We start from the raw sequence: 17,763 nt of genomic DNA, 5'->3' as shown, positions 1-17,763 counted from the left end.
TCAAATTTCATGTCGAGACCCAGGACACTGGGCAGAGGAAAGTTTAGAGAAGGGCCACCTTGCTGCTTTTGAATGGCTGCTCTTTCTCCAGGGGCTTCACACAGAATAAAGATGATGGCAATGATTCCTATTGAATTTGGCCTGGGGTAATAACAGCTAAGATTTTCTCTTTAAAGTAATAGTATTTTGCAATGAGTTTCCCCAAAAATACCTTTCTTGTAAAGAAAATAAAGAAGATATATAATCAGGGAAAGCACAACTAGTGTACAGGCCTCTCCAATATCCAGATAAATATTGATTTCCAGCATTTAGCAGTGATATATTTGATAAAGTACATGCTGGTCATAGTTTACTGGATGTGGTCACTTACTCAAAAAATTAAATATGTGCAGGAAAAGAGTATTCTCAGATGGTACACATTTCACCAAATTATTCAGAATATTTAATTGAAAAAATTTTAGAAACTAGCTTAATCGTCATCCTATTTTATAATCAATCACCACTGCCAGGTTTCATCAGAAGCCTTGTAAAACAAAAGGCTCTTTGCTTCCCATCCATTCTATACCAAGGTATCAGTGCAGCAGCAAGCTTTGGCCTAGCGGTTGGATTTGATGTTACTCTGACATTCTTGCAGGCTGTGCTGGAGGTCAACATGAATTTACCTGCAATGCTGACCACCCTGATCATTTGGTCTCTGGAGATTCACTACTCCAGCTGCTGTCACATCTGCATCTATCCTTGAATCCCAATCAATATACAGTCACCCAGGACACTGACTATACTAGACTCCCAGTTTTTTCCATCAAGCTAAACTATGCTCATTAGGAATCATCTAGACTAGAGCCTGGAGAAAATGATTAGATTGAATGTATAAAGGTGGTATAAAAGTCACCTGCAGGTTAAAGGGTGATCACATTCATGGAAGCACCTATGTAACAAGAACTTACTAAACAGTTGTTTTTCTCATGGGTTAGTTACATTTTCAAATGAATAAAGATGATTTGGAAAAAATAGGGATGCATTTTTCTGAATTGAAAGTCGATTGTCAGTCAAACAATTCCGTTTCTGAACTTTTAAAAATTGGATATTGTCCATAATTCTGTGAAATATGTGTTCCTTGGTTAGGCTAAAGGTTGTCAATGTTCAGAAAAATCTGTTTTGAATATCTTTTTCCAAGTGCATCCTATTTCGTTTTTTAAAAATACTAGACAAAATATATGATCTACATGAGATGCTTTTAGAATATAATTTCTGAAATTTGAGATTTCACTTTAACTCCAAACAAGTTGTTAGATCCTCGTTGCTAAGGAAACGGCTGTGTATAAATTACCAGCAAATACAATAGACGGTAGTTAGATTGTTGTTTGGTGGGGGAAAGTCTCTGTATCCTTTGAGATTAGAAAATTACTACCTTTTGATTGGAAAGAATAAGTCACATGAGACTTGAGAAACACCTGCAGAACTATGATTTGTTTCCCTTCTGTTTTAGCCATGGATGAATAGGCAGGAAACATAGCTGCATTTAGAAAAATAATTAGAAGCCATTTGTATTTCTATTTTCCTGAAGATCTACTCCTAACAGTAATAGACAGAGATCTTTCACCAGTATCTCTCAAACTGATGTTTCTTTTTTTTTTCTATATTCATCACCTTGACCCAGACTTTATCAGTTTGAATCAAGACTTTTACAATTAGCTCCAAAGGATCTCACTATGTTTAAACTTTTTTTTTCCTGTGCTTCATCTTTCACACTGAGTCAAATTAATTTCTGAGCCAGAATGCTAGTGTTTGAATTCTAGTTTTGCCACCTACAAACTGTGTGGCCCCTGGGAAAGTTACTGAACCTTTCTGTGTCTCAAATTTTGGAGATAATAACATCCACCTCATAAGGTTGTTGTGATGAATAAATTTCAGTCTACAAAAGTACTTATTACAGTATCTGACACATAATAAGCTGTCATTAACTTACTCAAAACTTCACTTTCCATACCAGTATTCTCTCTTCTCAGTTCAAGCACTTCAGTGATTCCCTACCAAACTCCTCACTCTTACATTTAGAGCCTTCAAAGCAATATATAATCCATTTATAAATTTTAAAATGCCTCTCTCAACGTGGCCTGGGGAGGCGGCAGTGTGTAAAGGTAGGAATATTGGCTTGGAGGAAATATACACCTGGAGTTGAATTTTCACTCAATTTACTATAAAGTAAGTTTAGCCTTCAATTTCCTCTTCTATAGAATACAGATAACAAGTGCCATACTCATGAGAATTATTTTATAAATTAAATGAGAAAAACTTTATATAAGTACTTAGCATAGTACCTCCTATAACAGATGTTCAACAAACATTATTTCCTTCTCCCTTTCCCTTACCTGCTCTTCAGACAGGCTGATTGCTAAAGGATGAACCATGCCTCCTCCCATTTCCATGTTGAACCCCTAAACCTCAGTACCTCAGAATGTGGTTATATTTGGAGAGAGGATCTTTAAAGAGGTAATTAAATTAAAATAAGGCTGTTAAGGTGGGCTGCAATACAGGCAGGCTGAAGTCCTTGTAAGTAAAGGACACAGAGGGAAACATCAGGGATTTACATGCACAGAGGTAAAGACAGTAAAAAATTGGGCATCTGAGCCAAGGAGAAAAGTATTAAGAGAAATCAAAATTGCTAATGCCTTGATCTTGGAATCTTGATTTCTAGAACTGTAAGAAAATAAAATTTGTTGCTCGAACCCTCTCAGATGTCAGGCTGTAATATTTTGTTATGGCAGGACCAGCAAACTAATAAAATGATCTTACCCTTTTTGATGGGCATTTTTCATGTTCATGAGAATGTTTCTGAAGGAGATGACATATGAGTTAGTGGACAGAGTAAAGAAGGTCATCTATCAATGTAGGTGGGCCCAAATGCAACAAAAAGGTAGAAGAAAGGCGAAATTACTCTCTGTCTTGCTTCTGGAGCTCAGATGCCCTTCTCCTGTTATGGAATGTCATAATTCCAAGCTCTCTGGGTTTTGATTTACAAGTATCCTACAAGTAGTCCCTTGGGATCTTGGACCTCTGGCCTCAGACTGAGAGTTACACCACTGGCTTCCCTCGTTTTGAGGCTTTTGCAGTTACACTGAGTCACACTCTTATGGTTTAGATCTCTGGTGTCCTCCAAAGCTTTATGCACTTGGTGGGCATGGCTTCTTGACAGCCATGATGTGAACAGCTTTCCTCCGTTCAGGGCTTTCTATTTCTATTTCTGTTTGTTTTGTCCATCTTAGTGGACACACCATGATAAGTGGAGCAGATAGGTTACCTTATGTTAAAAATATCACCCATTGCTCTGAGAACTATAGTTTGTGCCAAATGACACTGCCATCCCAGCCATTGTTGATTGGGCCTTATCTGAACTCATTCTTTCAGGCAGGTCCGTGATCTATGCATAATTACTAGTGATCTGTGCACATTACAGCTCTCCTAAAATGGATAGTGTAAACATAATAGTGGCAGATAGCCCCACTTAGATCCACTCTTTTTTGATATGTGTTTGAAAATACGTGGAGAATATTAGTAGGTGACAGAATGGGGAAGCACTTAGACAAACAGAAATATTGCAATAATCAGAAGCCACAAATAAGCAAAAACCATAGGGTAGAAGGAAAGGGGGGAGGGGGAGGGAGAAGTAGAGGGAGAGGGAGAGAGAGAGAGAGAGAGAGAGAGAGAGAGAGAGAGAGAGAGACTGTCAATCAATTTTATGGAATAGCAACATCTAAAGGTGCAAGCAGAGAGAGAAGAATTTAAAAAAGGTAAAAATAGTTTAAGATGTGAAGTAATTATTTGAATGCAAAGCAATAGATGTCTACTGGTTTGATTACTTGTTGGATTCTTAAAGTTAATATTCAAGTACTAAAATGGAACATCTTCAGAGATATTCTGGGTCTACACAACAACTGAGCTTGGAGCTACTGAGACTGCTTTGTGTATTTCCTACCTCTAGTAGCCTGGAAGGTTACTTCTCTTCTCAATGAAGAAATATGATTGCTTTTGTTCTCTGAATTTAAAGGGGCTAATTAACATACTTGGAAAGTCACACTCCTTCTCTTTGCTTTTCTAAATTCTTCCTATCCCACGTAGCTCAAGTCCTAGGATTCCTATGAATCCCCTTTTCTCTGCTTCAGGATTAGAAACTGCCTACAGCACTTGCTGGTTTTGGCATGTATCTGGTCCTAAACAGCTAATTTAAAATATTTATTAATGCACTGAAGGACCCCTTGCTTAGGGACTTGGATGTATTTCAGTGTCCTAAAGATGTGTCCATTTGTAAGTATGGAATTTGGACTTAAAGTAATAAAGAGTAGTCTTCCTGTCATTGAAATTCATAATGTAAAACTATGTCAGTCCATCCTCATAACTTGGCCTTACTTATTATCAAAATAAGTTTTGAAAAGGTTTTATTTGGTACCCAATCATCTACGTCTTAATAGCTGTGGCACTCAGAAGAGGCATGATGTCATGTGAAATTATCAGGGCACCAAATTTATCAGCAAAGTCATGTTCTAAAGTCTAAAAGATCAAAATTATACTCTGGGTTGTTTCTGTTGTGTCTTTAATAAGGAGCCATCAAAAATTTGGTCCATTGCTCTCATGTTGCCCATTGGGGGGGTCCTATGAGCTCGCAGTGACAATTGTTAAGTCCCTGGGTGTCTAAAGTAATAACGATGGTAGCTATAGCCTGTTTCTCAGCTCTCATCAGAAGATTATAATTTTTCTTCTTTGAATTAGTCCCCAAAGCAACTTACTTAGCTGTTCTAATAATGACAAACAGAGGTATTTCTGAGGTAATGTCTGGCTCTCTCATTCCCTGCCCCTTAGATATGTTAGGGTTCATGTGTTTTGGTGAGTTTGACTGAAAATATTTGGAGCAGCTATTATGAGAGGATAAGGTCTTTGCACAAGGAGAAAAAAGTAGGAGACATATCTTATCATCACTCTCAGAAAGACAGCGTAGATATTTCCTGAGCACTAAAATAAGAATTAATTTGTCCTGGAATGGCTTTACCTAAGCTCAAGACCCTCCCTTTATGGCTTCTTATTATTGCTGTTTCTTAGATTTTGATTAGTTTCCCAAAATGCCTCTGGAAAACTGTCCCAAAAGTCAGGAAACATTAAATTGCCACTTACTCTGCATTCACTGAAGGAATTAGACACAAGTAAAATCTGGAGGGTTAAACAATGTGTGCAAGGGATTAGAAACTACATTTGTTGTACGCTAGAGCTAACCATTTTAACCACAAAGGCAATATTTCTTATTGTATTTTCATGTCACTACTTCGCTTTACATGCTTGCTCACTAGTTCACATTTGATTGGCAGATCAGATAAGCTAGCATTAATCTTGCATGGGTCTAAGTTAATGATGCACTGGAAAGTGTGATTAAAAGAAAGGAAGGTGAGTCCAGAGTAAGGATTTAAAGCTGACCTATCTAAAGGATATACTGAGGAGTCAGGATAACTTCACCTGTAGGGGTATATATCAGAAAACAAACCTCAATATATAACTCACCATCTACTAGATTTGAAATCTTACCTGGTAGATCTCCAAGTCGGTGGTCATATCATTCCTTATTCGCCCATTACAATTTGCTTTCCCAGCAAGATCAGTTACATCTTAGTGTTCAGTGCTGAAAACATTCTAACATGATAGAATTCTAGGTGTACCACTGAGATTCACTTTATTTTATTTCATTTTACCATCTTCACATAGACAATTCTGAGGCATGCAGATATTCCCAGATATTCTGGGTTATTGGATATTCCACGTGGATAGTGACTATACAGCTTTAAATCAACTTTGGGCTAACCTGACATTGTCCACCTAGTCTGCTGATTTAAGCCTTTTGTTGACAAAAAGATCACTATTTATTCTAGCTCAGCAGGAATACAAAGAGCTCCCTCCCTTCTCCTGTACCCACTCCTCTTTTTATTAACTTCAGTCTGAGTTGCTTACCATTTATCAGAAGCCTTAAAATGCTTATATCTATTAGCTAAGTTATCTTAATATTGTTAGAAACTTTAGACATTGTTGGCTAGCAGCATCATTACTGGATAGATTGAAAACTAAAATCAAGAAGAATAACATGACCAAAATTATTCAGCTAGATTTTTAGTAATGCTAAAACTAAATATCCCCAATTCCTAATTTATTGTTCATATTATATGAGAAGGCTCTTTTGCTTTTCTTTTTCTGCAATATAAGAATCATGATAGAAATCTTATTTCTCTCTCTCTCTCTCTCTCTCTCTCTCTCTCTCTCTCTCTCTCTCTACCTTTTATTGGTATCAGGGATCGAACTCGGGTCCCTGCCCTTGAAAGATTTGTTATTATGGTTTACAAAATCTTTTGAGGTTCTGAAACAAATATGGCTTCTTTCATCTGTGATCTCTGCTTCCTAGTGTATCTCTCCTAACACTGGGAATTCATCCTACATTTGATGAGACAGGGACTGGGGCTAGGGGTTTATAGAAAGGAAAAGCAAATAGTTTTAATAGGTTCTCTTTGGCTACAAATCACATTTCCCTTGCAGACCATTTTTGCAATCACCATTCCTCTATGTCTAGCTTAAGCGGCAATGGCAGCTCAAAGTCTCACAGTTTTTGATTTTCTTAGAACTAAATTTCCTAAGTGGCAGTATAGGTGATTGAAACACAAATTCCCTTTCACAATCAACATCTCAAATTACAAATAATGCATGAGGCTTAAAAATTCCCTCTGTCTTAATCTATGCATTTTTATCTTCTGAAAGGACTAGCAATGGTTTTCTGAAATTTCTTTACTGAAATATTCATGCTTGGTCTATGGGGCTGAAGGACACATTTATAAGAAAGAGGTCTCTCTAACATAAACAGAAGGCTTTGGGCCCAGCTGGTGTTTGACAGTGGGGATATTTATCTTCAGTTAGCCTTTTGTTGAGGGACTTTCTTCCTTCACAAAAGCCTCCTTTTAGTATTCACTGGTAGAATTCATTAACTCCTTTGGATTGAGACTACTGCTTATTATAAACTTTTATATTAAGAAAAATCAATTAATAGGAACATATAAAACATCAAAAAAAGGAATATAACTTATTTGACAAAATAGAGTACAAGTCTGGCCTGAAAGTGAGAAGTCTGAAATGACCATTTAAAAGGCAATGGTTTTAATCCTTTTAAGGGGACTGTTAAAAATTAGAACAGATGGAAACATAAGCAATTTCATCTTAAAACCAAAAGATTTTTAATATAAAAGCAGTACTTACTAGTAGGTAGACCCAGGCATTTTGGAAAACATGAATTTCTTGAGCCTTTGGAACTATGAAAGGAAATGATATGCATTGAAAACTCCTTTGGAGCAGGCACCGTGTTAAGCACTTCACACATACCCTTTAATCAAATGGACTTCCAAGCTGGGGGAGGTAAGGAATATTGTTCTACTTTATGGGAAAGGAGAATGAAGGTGTCAGTTCTAGGCCTACTTGTCCTCAGATATAGTTCTTGTTTTTTTACCCACCTTGCTCTGTAGTACTGGGATCATAATACCTGGAGGCTGTGTTTCTCAGATTTTGCTCAAACAGTGGGAGAATCTGGTAGGAGATTGGAAGGTGGGAGGAGGAAAGAAGCCTAATTTCTTACTGTGATCCCCCCACCAGGCCTGGGTCAGAATCTTTCAATAGTGGATCTTTCTCCCCGTGTCAAACTTCTGGGTGACTCTGCCCAAGGGTTCTGACACTACTTCCTCTCTGTCTCTCTAGTTCTAGGTGTCAAAGTGACTTCCTTCTATCACTAATCTTTAGGTTGCTTTCTTTTCCTCTATTTGGCTTCTTAGCTCCTCCAACCACAGTGTCACACATTTAATTTTGGTCTTAGAAGATATCCTCTATTTCAAGCCCTATATTGAAACCCGTGTTTTATTTCCTGGCTGGTCCCTGACAGATAAACTGAGGTTTTACTCAAAATTACGTGGCTGGCAAGTGATCAGAACTCAAAACTGCATGCCTTTTTCTTGCTCTCTTTCTCCCTCTCTGAAAATCTTTGGAGGAAGAAAATATCTTTGATTATTTGAGCAATAAAATCATCATTCTAGTTTTTTAGTAGTCTCCACCCCTACCTCATTAGAAAACACATTAAGAAGAGTTTGTTCTATTATCTTCTAGCTAGGCATTGATGTTGTGCAACGGTGTCTTCAATGGGCCTTTCATCACAGAGGCAGTCTTTTGATAGCTCAGTGGGAACATGTAGCTGTGTAGGTTTCTTAATTTGTCAGTGTCATTCCATTCTACCTTTTGAAAAGACTTTCCTTTCATTTTTCCAGTTATACTTCAACTTATATCAGATCCAGTACAGTGGGTAATTTTGAGGCCTGAACCACTGAGAAGATAAAAGTGCTCATGGTCAAGCTGCAACTCTAGAGCTTCATTCAAGTTAGTGCGCAATATAGGAGAGGAGAAAATGAAAGAAAACAATGAAAAAAACAAAAGAAAACACAGGAGCATAAAGGGAGGGAAGACATAAGAAAGGGAGGAAGGAAGGAAAGAAGGAAGAAAATAAGGATAAAAGAAAGAAGAAAGGAGAGAAAATGATTTAATGGGTTAAGACATGCTCTGTTAAGTATTTTAAGACTTATTTCAGAATATGGCAAATTATAATCACAGGGCATAAAGGTTAATGTAAGATTTCTCTGTTTATTGAATGGTCTCATTTTTTGTCATGGGACTGAGACAGTTTTGTAAATAGAGACTGTCTTGCATAAATGATAGCTTTTGTTTAAAAGAATTTTCTATTACTACAGGGCAAATGAACAGAAAGGCAACTAGGCCTTCATCCTGGAAATGAAGTTGAGATCGACTTCATTTGTTCAAAGTCTTTTTGTCTGATTTTATAGAATTTTAAGTACTCCCTCCCTTGTTTTCTATCCATAATTATAAGATGCTTTATTTTGAGGCTGATAGTTGGTGGGTACAGTGATTTGCTGATGTTTTTCTAAGATACCTGGCTCAGCTGGATTCTGCTAGTCTCATATTAGAAGCTGTCAGTCTCTCCAGCTTACACATGATGTAGAAGTTTGGTTTAAAATATAGAACAAATCCTCTTTCAGTTGGTTTGGAGATTTATTATTGTCTTCTATAAACAAGCAGCAGATGACTCGACTGAAATAGAACTTTTAGTGATAGCCTAGTAGAGAGACCCCTCAAACCTAAGTGAAGATGGGGGCACTCGGGAAGCTTGTAACCCTCCCTTTCTGTCACTGGAACACCTGCACTAGACCCACAATAGTGGGGATGTTAATGCCCTTTTCTTGGATACCCCTTTTACTTTCAGTGTTTGCTTCTTCCCTCCTCTCTATCTTTTATTACCACCTTTCCTATTACACACATACACACATAGCCACACCTACACCACACACACTTCTTGTCCACAACCCTAGGAACCTCCAAGGTCTCTACCTAGGAAGAAAACGAGACTTTTTCCTTTCCCAAAGTGATGGTCAGGCATTGGGCCTTTTGCCTCATGAATGACTTCCCAGGTAAAATTTAACTTGAAGTCTGAAATCCTTTTTGAGAAATTCCACCAAGGATCTTAATGCCACCCTTTTCTGAAGCATTTTTTTGATAGTTCAGAAAGGCAAGGGAATGAGGATACTGGTGATTTAGAAGGCCTGTAGGAAATTTGGTTTATAAAGGTACAAGATCCCAATGATGAATGTAACTGTACTGTATACCTAAAATGTACCAAGAAACTCAATGAGAGAGAGAGAGAAAAAAATAAATTTGCTTCATTTATTTATCTATTTGTTTGCTTTTATCTTTTCAAATTCCTCTTATATGGTCTGCTTTAGGACTTGGAGGATGGTGCAAAAATGTCTTTCCTGCCAGTACAGTATCTGAGGACCTTGAAACCTGGGGCAACAGAGAAGCCAGTGTTAGAAGTCTCATCACTCTTTTCACCTTAAGTATCCTTTTTCGTGTGTGAAGCTTTGGAAGCCAGTAATCTTGTCAGCAGTATAACACAAAAATGTGGGAGGGATTCTCAATTAGTTGGTTGTTGGCTCTCACTATTCAAACTGCATCTTAGAAAACTAACTCTGATACAGTCAATCTCTGTCTGACATTTTCCCATTAGTGACACTCCTTTGGGCTAAAGGAGAATTTACTAGGTAATATATTTGCTGGGTACTGATTACTACTAAGTCATTGTCATTGCACAGTGTGTTAGGGGCAAGCCATTGGTCCTTTCAGGCAGTTTGAATCTCATCAAATGCTGGAGTCCTAGGCAAAGTGGGGCTGCTAGGTACTGGGTACCTAGGGAAGGGAGTGTGTGAAGAAGGCTGGTTAGAGATCACATGGATTGTCTAGGGCTGACCTTGTCCTGGAGAAAAGCCCCAGAGAGCAACTGCACGGTATTCTATTTTTGGCTAATGTTTGGGGTCATTCTCATTTCACTAAAAGAATCCATTTGATTTCTGACCCACTGCTTAACTGTTCTCACTTATTCATAGGAAGTGTTTTCTATGTGGGGTGAAGAGTTCAGTGAGACAACTGCTTTGACTATTTCTATCCCTTGAATTTGACATTTTTCTCTTTTGAATTATTTAAAATTACCCATTTTCCCATGCTAAATACCTCATTCTAAATCCCTCTTCCTTTACTAGAAAAAAAAAAAAACTCTGTTAGAAGTTATTTTCCTGAAAGCTAATGCAGCTGAATCGATTTCTATAGAGAGAATGTGAATGGAGGGAAATAGTTTTGATATATGAGCCTTGCTATTCAATTTGCATCAAATTCTAAAAGTGTTTTGGGTGGGCCAGCTGATCCACAGGGATTCCTAATCTCTGCTTTGAATCTTTGCTATGATGCCCACCTCTGGAAAGAGAACAGCTGTTTTTCTCTTTTGGAGATAAGAGATTGATGGAGCCATTCAGAAAGTAGATACCAGAGAGCTGCAAATGTTGACAGTATAGCTTAATTTCTCCAAGTAATTTGGTCTTGAATTTCATCTATACACTGTTAAATACATTTACAAGCATTAATTGCGTGTAGATGTAAGGCAGCAGCAGTTTTCCAGAGGTATCCTTTCTGAATCTTTTCTATCTTCAATATGCCTGTTAATTTGTCTGCTTATCAAGCTGTTTCTCTGTGGCTTGAGTCTACTGTAAAGATACTTAATTCCCACATATAAAAGAGCCTACAAAATTTTGTGCTTATTTCAATTCATATTTACCCAGACTTTCAATAACATGTGGAAACTGAGGCAGTGTAATCGTTGCAAACACAGGCACTATGATTAAGTACCTATTCCATCCTTTCAAGGACTTAGATCCTTGGGGCAAAAGACCTGAGTTTAACTCCTAGGTCTGTCACTTTTTTTGGATAAACTATTCATTTGTTCATCTTCCAAATAAGAATAACACCTTGCAGAGCTTCTGAGCACATTAAATGAGCTAACATATAAGAACTTAGTTCAGTGCTTGGAACACAGTAAGACCTCAGCAGATGGTTGCCAGGCTAATGGAAACCTATTTATTGATTTTTTAATGTTAATCCCACTATCCTGGGATACATATACAATTTATGAAGATCCAGTTGAAATACAACTGGACTGTCATTTACTTTTCCTAGCTGTCCTCCATCTTTTTATTTGTTTACTTCCTTGAGTCATTAATCTTCCCTCTGTCCATATTAGGAAATATCTGACTTTGCAGAATAGCTATGGACATATACATTGTTTATCAGCCCCTCAAAAAGACAGGTAATTTGTTAGCAAGAGCTTAGTGACTACAGCAAATTTTCTTGACAGTTTTCTACGTTTTTCTACATCTTAGGTTATATAATACGGTGTTACCTCCCATCTGCGAAGAATATATAAATGCTAAAATTCAAGCCATTTATTGGGTCCATTAGAAAAAGGGGGCAAGTGTTTCTGCCCTTTTTTTCTTGGCCTGTTATTTTCTGTATGTCACTCCTTTGTCAGTCTTAGTTGGGTGGGAAGTATAGTATTCTCCTCTTTAGTCCTTATAAGTATTTTATTTTCACATTTTCATGAATTTTGGGTTTATATTTTGGATCTGGTGACCATGAATCAGTTGCTGGACCTTTGAGTTTCAGTTTTTCCATTTTCAAGATCTGGATAACATTAAATACTTGGTGAGACTGTAGTGAAGATTGTTAAAAATTAATTAAAATATCTAATGTGTTGGAAAGCACTGAATTTGAAGCTAGGAAAGTAGATAAGTTGAAGCAAAAACTTGAAGTTGAGATATGATAAATTTGTCTTAATAGTGGCTAGTGTGGCTAGATCACAGAACCCCTGGTGTTCCTCTTCTGTTCATCCTCCCAATTGAATTCTTTTCTTACCTTTACTTCTTTTTTTCTCTTGCAAAGGAATTGTCCGTTTGAGGGTAATAAGGACAGGATTGGTTGGAGATGAAAGAAAACTGATTCACTGTAACTCAACTCTCCTTACTCTCCCATGTCCCTAGCATGTTGGCCTCTTCTAGCCTTGAAACTGGCCTCCCCAAGTATGTTCATATCTTAATTCCCAGAACCTGTAAATGCCTCCTTTTATGACAAAAGGGGATTTGCAAATCTGATAAAATTAAGGGTCTTTAGATGGAGAGATTATCTGGCTAAATCCAGTGTAACCACAAGGATTCTTAAAAAAAGCACAAAAGGAACTAGAACAAGACAGAAGGTGATGTAAAAATGGAAGTAGGGAAACTTGAAAATGCTATATTGCAGACTTTGCAGTTGAAAGAAGGGACCACAAATTGAGGAATGCAGTTCTAGAGGCTCCAAAAAGGCCAGGAAACAGATTGCCCCATACAGCTTCTCAAGGGAGTTATAGCCCTGCCCATACCTTGGTTTCAGCCTGGTGATGATACCTATTCCTGAATTTTGTCCTCTGGAATTATATGTAAGTACATTTTTTGTTGTTGCTGTAAGCCGGTAAACTTGTGGTATTTTGTTACAATGACAATAAGAAGCTAATATGACAGAAGTTGTGATCATACAGTATTTATAGATTTTTATGCATGACTATCTTGAGGGCTCTCCATATCTTTGATGTCATCCAGCCTGTTAACTACTGCTCAGGACTAGAAGCATTTAGGGTGACCCACCACGTTAATTTACCCTGTTTTGGCAATGAAACACCTTCTTTCTTAAAACTGCTCAGTCTCATCAAAAAGAAACATTGGTTACGCTAGATATATCAAATTTCCTACACTTTTCTGTCTTAGTTATGGGGCATCTGTCTCCAAAGACTTGTGCTTTTTTTCTTTAAAGCAATGTCATCCATTTTTCAAATCTACTGTCAATGCTTCCAATTCATTTGTCATTTTCTAGTTTTCAATTCAGGCACCAACTCAGCTTGATACAAATGGCTTTGGTTCATCCTCTAATGTTGGCCCTGACCTCTCTATGTCACTTTTCTTTGACTCATACTCTGAATGGATGCTGCTGCTTAAAGTCTGGTGATACCTTACTCACTCCTCAAACTCCCTGCTCGCAGTCTTGCTGCTTTGCAATGCAGTTCTGGGTTCAAAAAACTTTGTTTTGGTCTGTAACGTCTGTAAATTTTTTTACAATGTTGTGTCATTTTTGTTTGGACCAAGAGGCAATGGAAGCAATCTTGATTTGCTGTCCTTTAAATGTCAAATCCTAAGTCTAGCAGCGTGGGGCATATTGAACTCTCATGAGTGATACCCCAGTCCAACATTACTCCTTATCCTGAATGATTCTCACATAAAAGGGATTCAATACATAAACATATAATCAGGAAGGAAATTCCATAACGCAAGAGATTCTCAACTTTACAAAAGGGTTATCTTCCTGGTTTACTTAAATATCAAGTCTCCACAGTTGATTAAAAATGATTTAATATCCAAAAGAAAAAATTTACGGCTTCCAAGCACCACATTTGTGGCACTAAAAGCTGTAAGTTTGTGTTAACTCTGTAAATGCTTTGATTAGTTGAGTATGTGATATTTAATCATGTTTATTGAGTTGATTACACACCTCTGATCTTACAAAGTCCTGTGTTCTAAGGCAATGTGTATCTATCTCATATATTCTTACTTCCCTCTGAGTGGTAGGTCACTGGCTAGGTAGCCATCCCCAAGAAGCCTGTGACAATTGGTAAGCCTTTGCATCCCCTCTTTTCTACTCTGTGGGGGTTCTCTCCTCCAAATCTTCTATCAGCAGCAGTGCCAGTTCATTTTGAGCCTAGGATGTTTTCCAGCCAGTGGTTTTCAGCAGTTCTAGACCAGTATTCTCCTATTCATCCTCAATTCCCTTTATTGCCAGGCTGGCCCTGACCTTTCCATCCCATTCTGATAATTGTCCAATTGTCTTATTCTGAGAGCCAGTCCTTGCTTTGTATCTTGGCTCTGAATGTCTTACTCCCTGTGCTTGAGACCTTATCTTGGTAGCCTGCCCAATATCTTCGTTCTCCTAGGACTGGCCCCCATCTTGGCTTTGTCAGCACTACTTACCCCTCCCACCACACTATGAATACTCTCTAAATTCCAGTCCAGTGTCTGCAATCTGCTAGCTGCTAGCATACCAATAGTCAGCTTTAGAGATTATCTAAATATCACCCATTCTTGGATTTTTGATTTCCATTTTACTGCTATATAATCTGAAGACAGATACTGTGTCTCATTTATCTCCCTTTCCCAAATATACACCTCAGTGCTTTCCTCCTGCTCAATAAAGCTTGTTCAATAGGCGAGAAATTGAACAAGCGAATCAATGAATAAGTAAGTTAATAAATAAAAATACCAAAAATGAGATAGCAGTTACTTTTGTATTGAGCCCCTGATATCAACATTGTCTGGACTACTACTCATGACCTGTTGTCCATTCTCCTGATGTCCTGGTCTTCCTACCAGATCGGATTCCTTCCCTTCACCAGTACCACAGAATAAGCATAAAGTCTTTGCCCAAACCAAATATTGAGATTTATTACCAGATCTTGGTCAGACCCAATCCATCACTTGTCCTCAAGGGGTCTGTGTTCTTTTTTTCCACTCTTTTGTTTGGTTGTACAGATTTCATTTTGGCACATCCATAAATTTACATAACATATTTTCATCAATTTCATTCCACATTACTTCCCTTGGCCCACCTTCTTCCCAGTTTCACGCTTTTTAGAGTTTTAATGCATATATTATATTTTGTTCATATCCATCCTCCTGTCACTTCCCCTTATGCCACCTCCTTGTTCTTCTTACTCTCTTTCCTTTTTAAAATAACAGTCTCTCTTCTACTTGCTTGTCATTTTTTTATATTCAACATATTAGGGAGAATATGCCACATTTCTCATGTGCATCTGATTTATTTTGTGCAACATGATAATCTCTGATTTTATCCACTTTCCTGAAAATGATAGAATCTTGTCTTCTCTTAGGGTTTATTAATATTAAATTGTATATATGCCACATTTTTAAACTATTAATCCTTTGATAGACACCTAGCTTGGTTCAATATCTTGGCTGTTATGAATAGTTTTGCAACGAACCTGAGTATACAGGTATCCCTACAGTATGCTGACTTCAATTGCTTTGGGTACATACCAAAGAGGGGTCTATATTCTACTAAGTCATTCAAGGCAAATATAAATGAAGAGAGCCATGATCGAATGTTGAGGGATTTGGGATTTATTTTAGAAAACCACAGAAGGATCATTCATTCACTCAGAAACACTTTTGGAGCACCTATGTATTTGTCAGAATCTCAAAGAAAAGGCGGACATGTTTATATTGGGATAAATATTTACAGATGAAGGGCTGGGGATTTAGCTTAGTGGTGCCACCACCTGCCTCATGAGTGCACCGACCCGAATTTGATCCCTGTTACCAAAAAAACAATTAAAAAAATAAAATATTTACAGATGGGCTAATTAAAAATGCATAAGTAGCCAGGTTTGGTGGCTCACGCCTGTAACCCCAGCAGCACTAGGGAGGCTGAGGCAGGAGGATCGCTGTGAGTTCAAGACCAGTCTGAGCTACATAGTGAGTTCCAGGTCAGTCTCAACTACATAGTGAGACCCTGTCTCAACCCGCCCCCCCAAAATGCATAAGTGGAGTGCAAGAAAGAATAAAGGGGAGTCAACTGTAAGGGAGCTGTTGAGCAATTATCACCCAAGGGTCAGATCTCAGTGGGTGAGGGGAAGGTATGTATACTCAAACCTGAAAGAGAGAGTGGACTAGAAGAAACAGTGTTGAGAGGATTCACTTCCTTTTTGATGATGGATATAATCAGCCCAAGATAACCTTGCAGACAGAGACCCGGGAGACTACCTGCAGCTGCGCTCCTTTCCCTTCCTCTAGTATCTTACTGGAGCCCTTTTTCAGTTGTGCCAAACTGGAATCCAGAGGACACAGGACCTCTGTGACAGAGAATAAGGTGAAAAACTACAAAATGTGGCTCTGGATGGGTAACATCATTTTTTATGTGTACAATTATGAGCTAAGTGTTGAGAGAATTCTGGGATTCACTGAAATATTGAAGAAAAGGAAAAACAACTTTGTGACAGAAAAGTCATTAACATTGTTTGGTAGAGAGTTTTAATTAACTCAAAATAACACACATACACATATACACAATTATTCAAGGCCACTATCATGTTTGAACAATATCAATCCCAGTACCCATTGTTATTAAAGATTCTCTTTGTGTTCAGTATCCTACTCTGAATCTCCCCTGAGGATGAAATGTGAATGAAACTTTTGATTTAGCTTCCTTGCCTGACTTTCTGCAGTTGCTAAAGATTTAAGTGTCATAACAACAATGGTTCCTACCGTGACTTTGCTCCCTGAAACGTGGTGATGTAAGACGCTAGATTTTCTGATGTTGCATGACCACTGAGCTGTAATTCTGGCCTATGTAGATTCCTAACATCAATATATTTCTTAGTTTCTTAGGAGATTTATTTTATTCATTGCTCTTTTTTTCCTGCTTCCTATGTGATGAGCTGTAAGAAGACATACAGCAAGGAAGATAACTAACAATAGAAATATTGAGCCCACTGGAATGAAATAACTGGGTGTATTGAGAATTTTTCGTGAATGCCCTGATGTATGCAGGGAAGCTCAGGTTTGCTACAAGGACTGTAGGACTGTAGAAAGAATAAACCAACAACTTTGAAAACAGCATCAGGCCCCGATAAAATGCCCACTGCCTTCATAGGCAACACAGTCATTAGACATTGGGAAGTTCTACAAGAAGTCGTGGGAGCTGCAAAACTGGAGAGTATCCATCCATTCTAAGAGTGCTCACCTACACAATTTAGTAAAATGAGGTTCAGGCCAAATAAAACACGTTTGAGAAAAGCATTTGGCTTTTGGGTCCACATTTTTGTAATCTCTGAATTCTGTTTGACTAATCTCTGCAACGGTAGAGGTTAGGGTCAGGAATTGAGAAAACATTGTAAGATGAGTACACTGTGGATAGCTGAAAAGTGGGAAATGCTTCTTAATAGAGTGGACCCTCAAGTTATGACCAGCCTGACATACGAACAACTTGGGTCACAACTGGAAATTTAGTTTTAACTTATGAACAAAGTCTTGAGTTATGGCCCATATACCAATCACTTGTGCTTTCAGATGGTCTCAGATACAGATTTAACACTTAAAGAGTTCTGGAAGAGACATTGCAGCATCTTTTCCTCTATGAGGTTAACTGAGAGATCCTGGGCCAATGTTTCTCTGAGGGCACTGAGAACTGCCTGTCTACAGGACAGAGCCT

The sequence above is a fragment of the Fukomys damarensis genome, unplaced genomic scaffold, assembly GCF_012274545.1.
Source record: "Fukomys damarensis isolate Sample0158 unplaced genomic scaffold, DMR_v1.0_HiC HiC_scaffold_39, whole genome shotgun sequence".
Taxonomy (NCBI): domain Eukaryota; kingdom Metazoa; phylum Chordata; class Mammalia; order Rodentia; family Bathyergidae; genus Fukomys; species Fukomys damarensis.
This window is presented reverse-complemented; position numbering follows the sequence as displayed.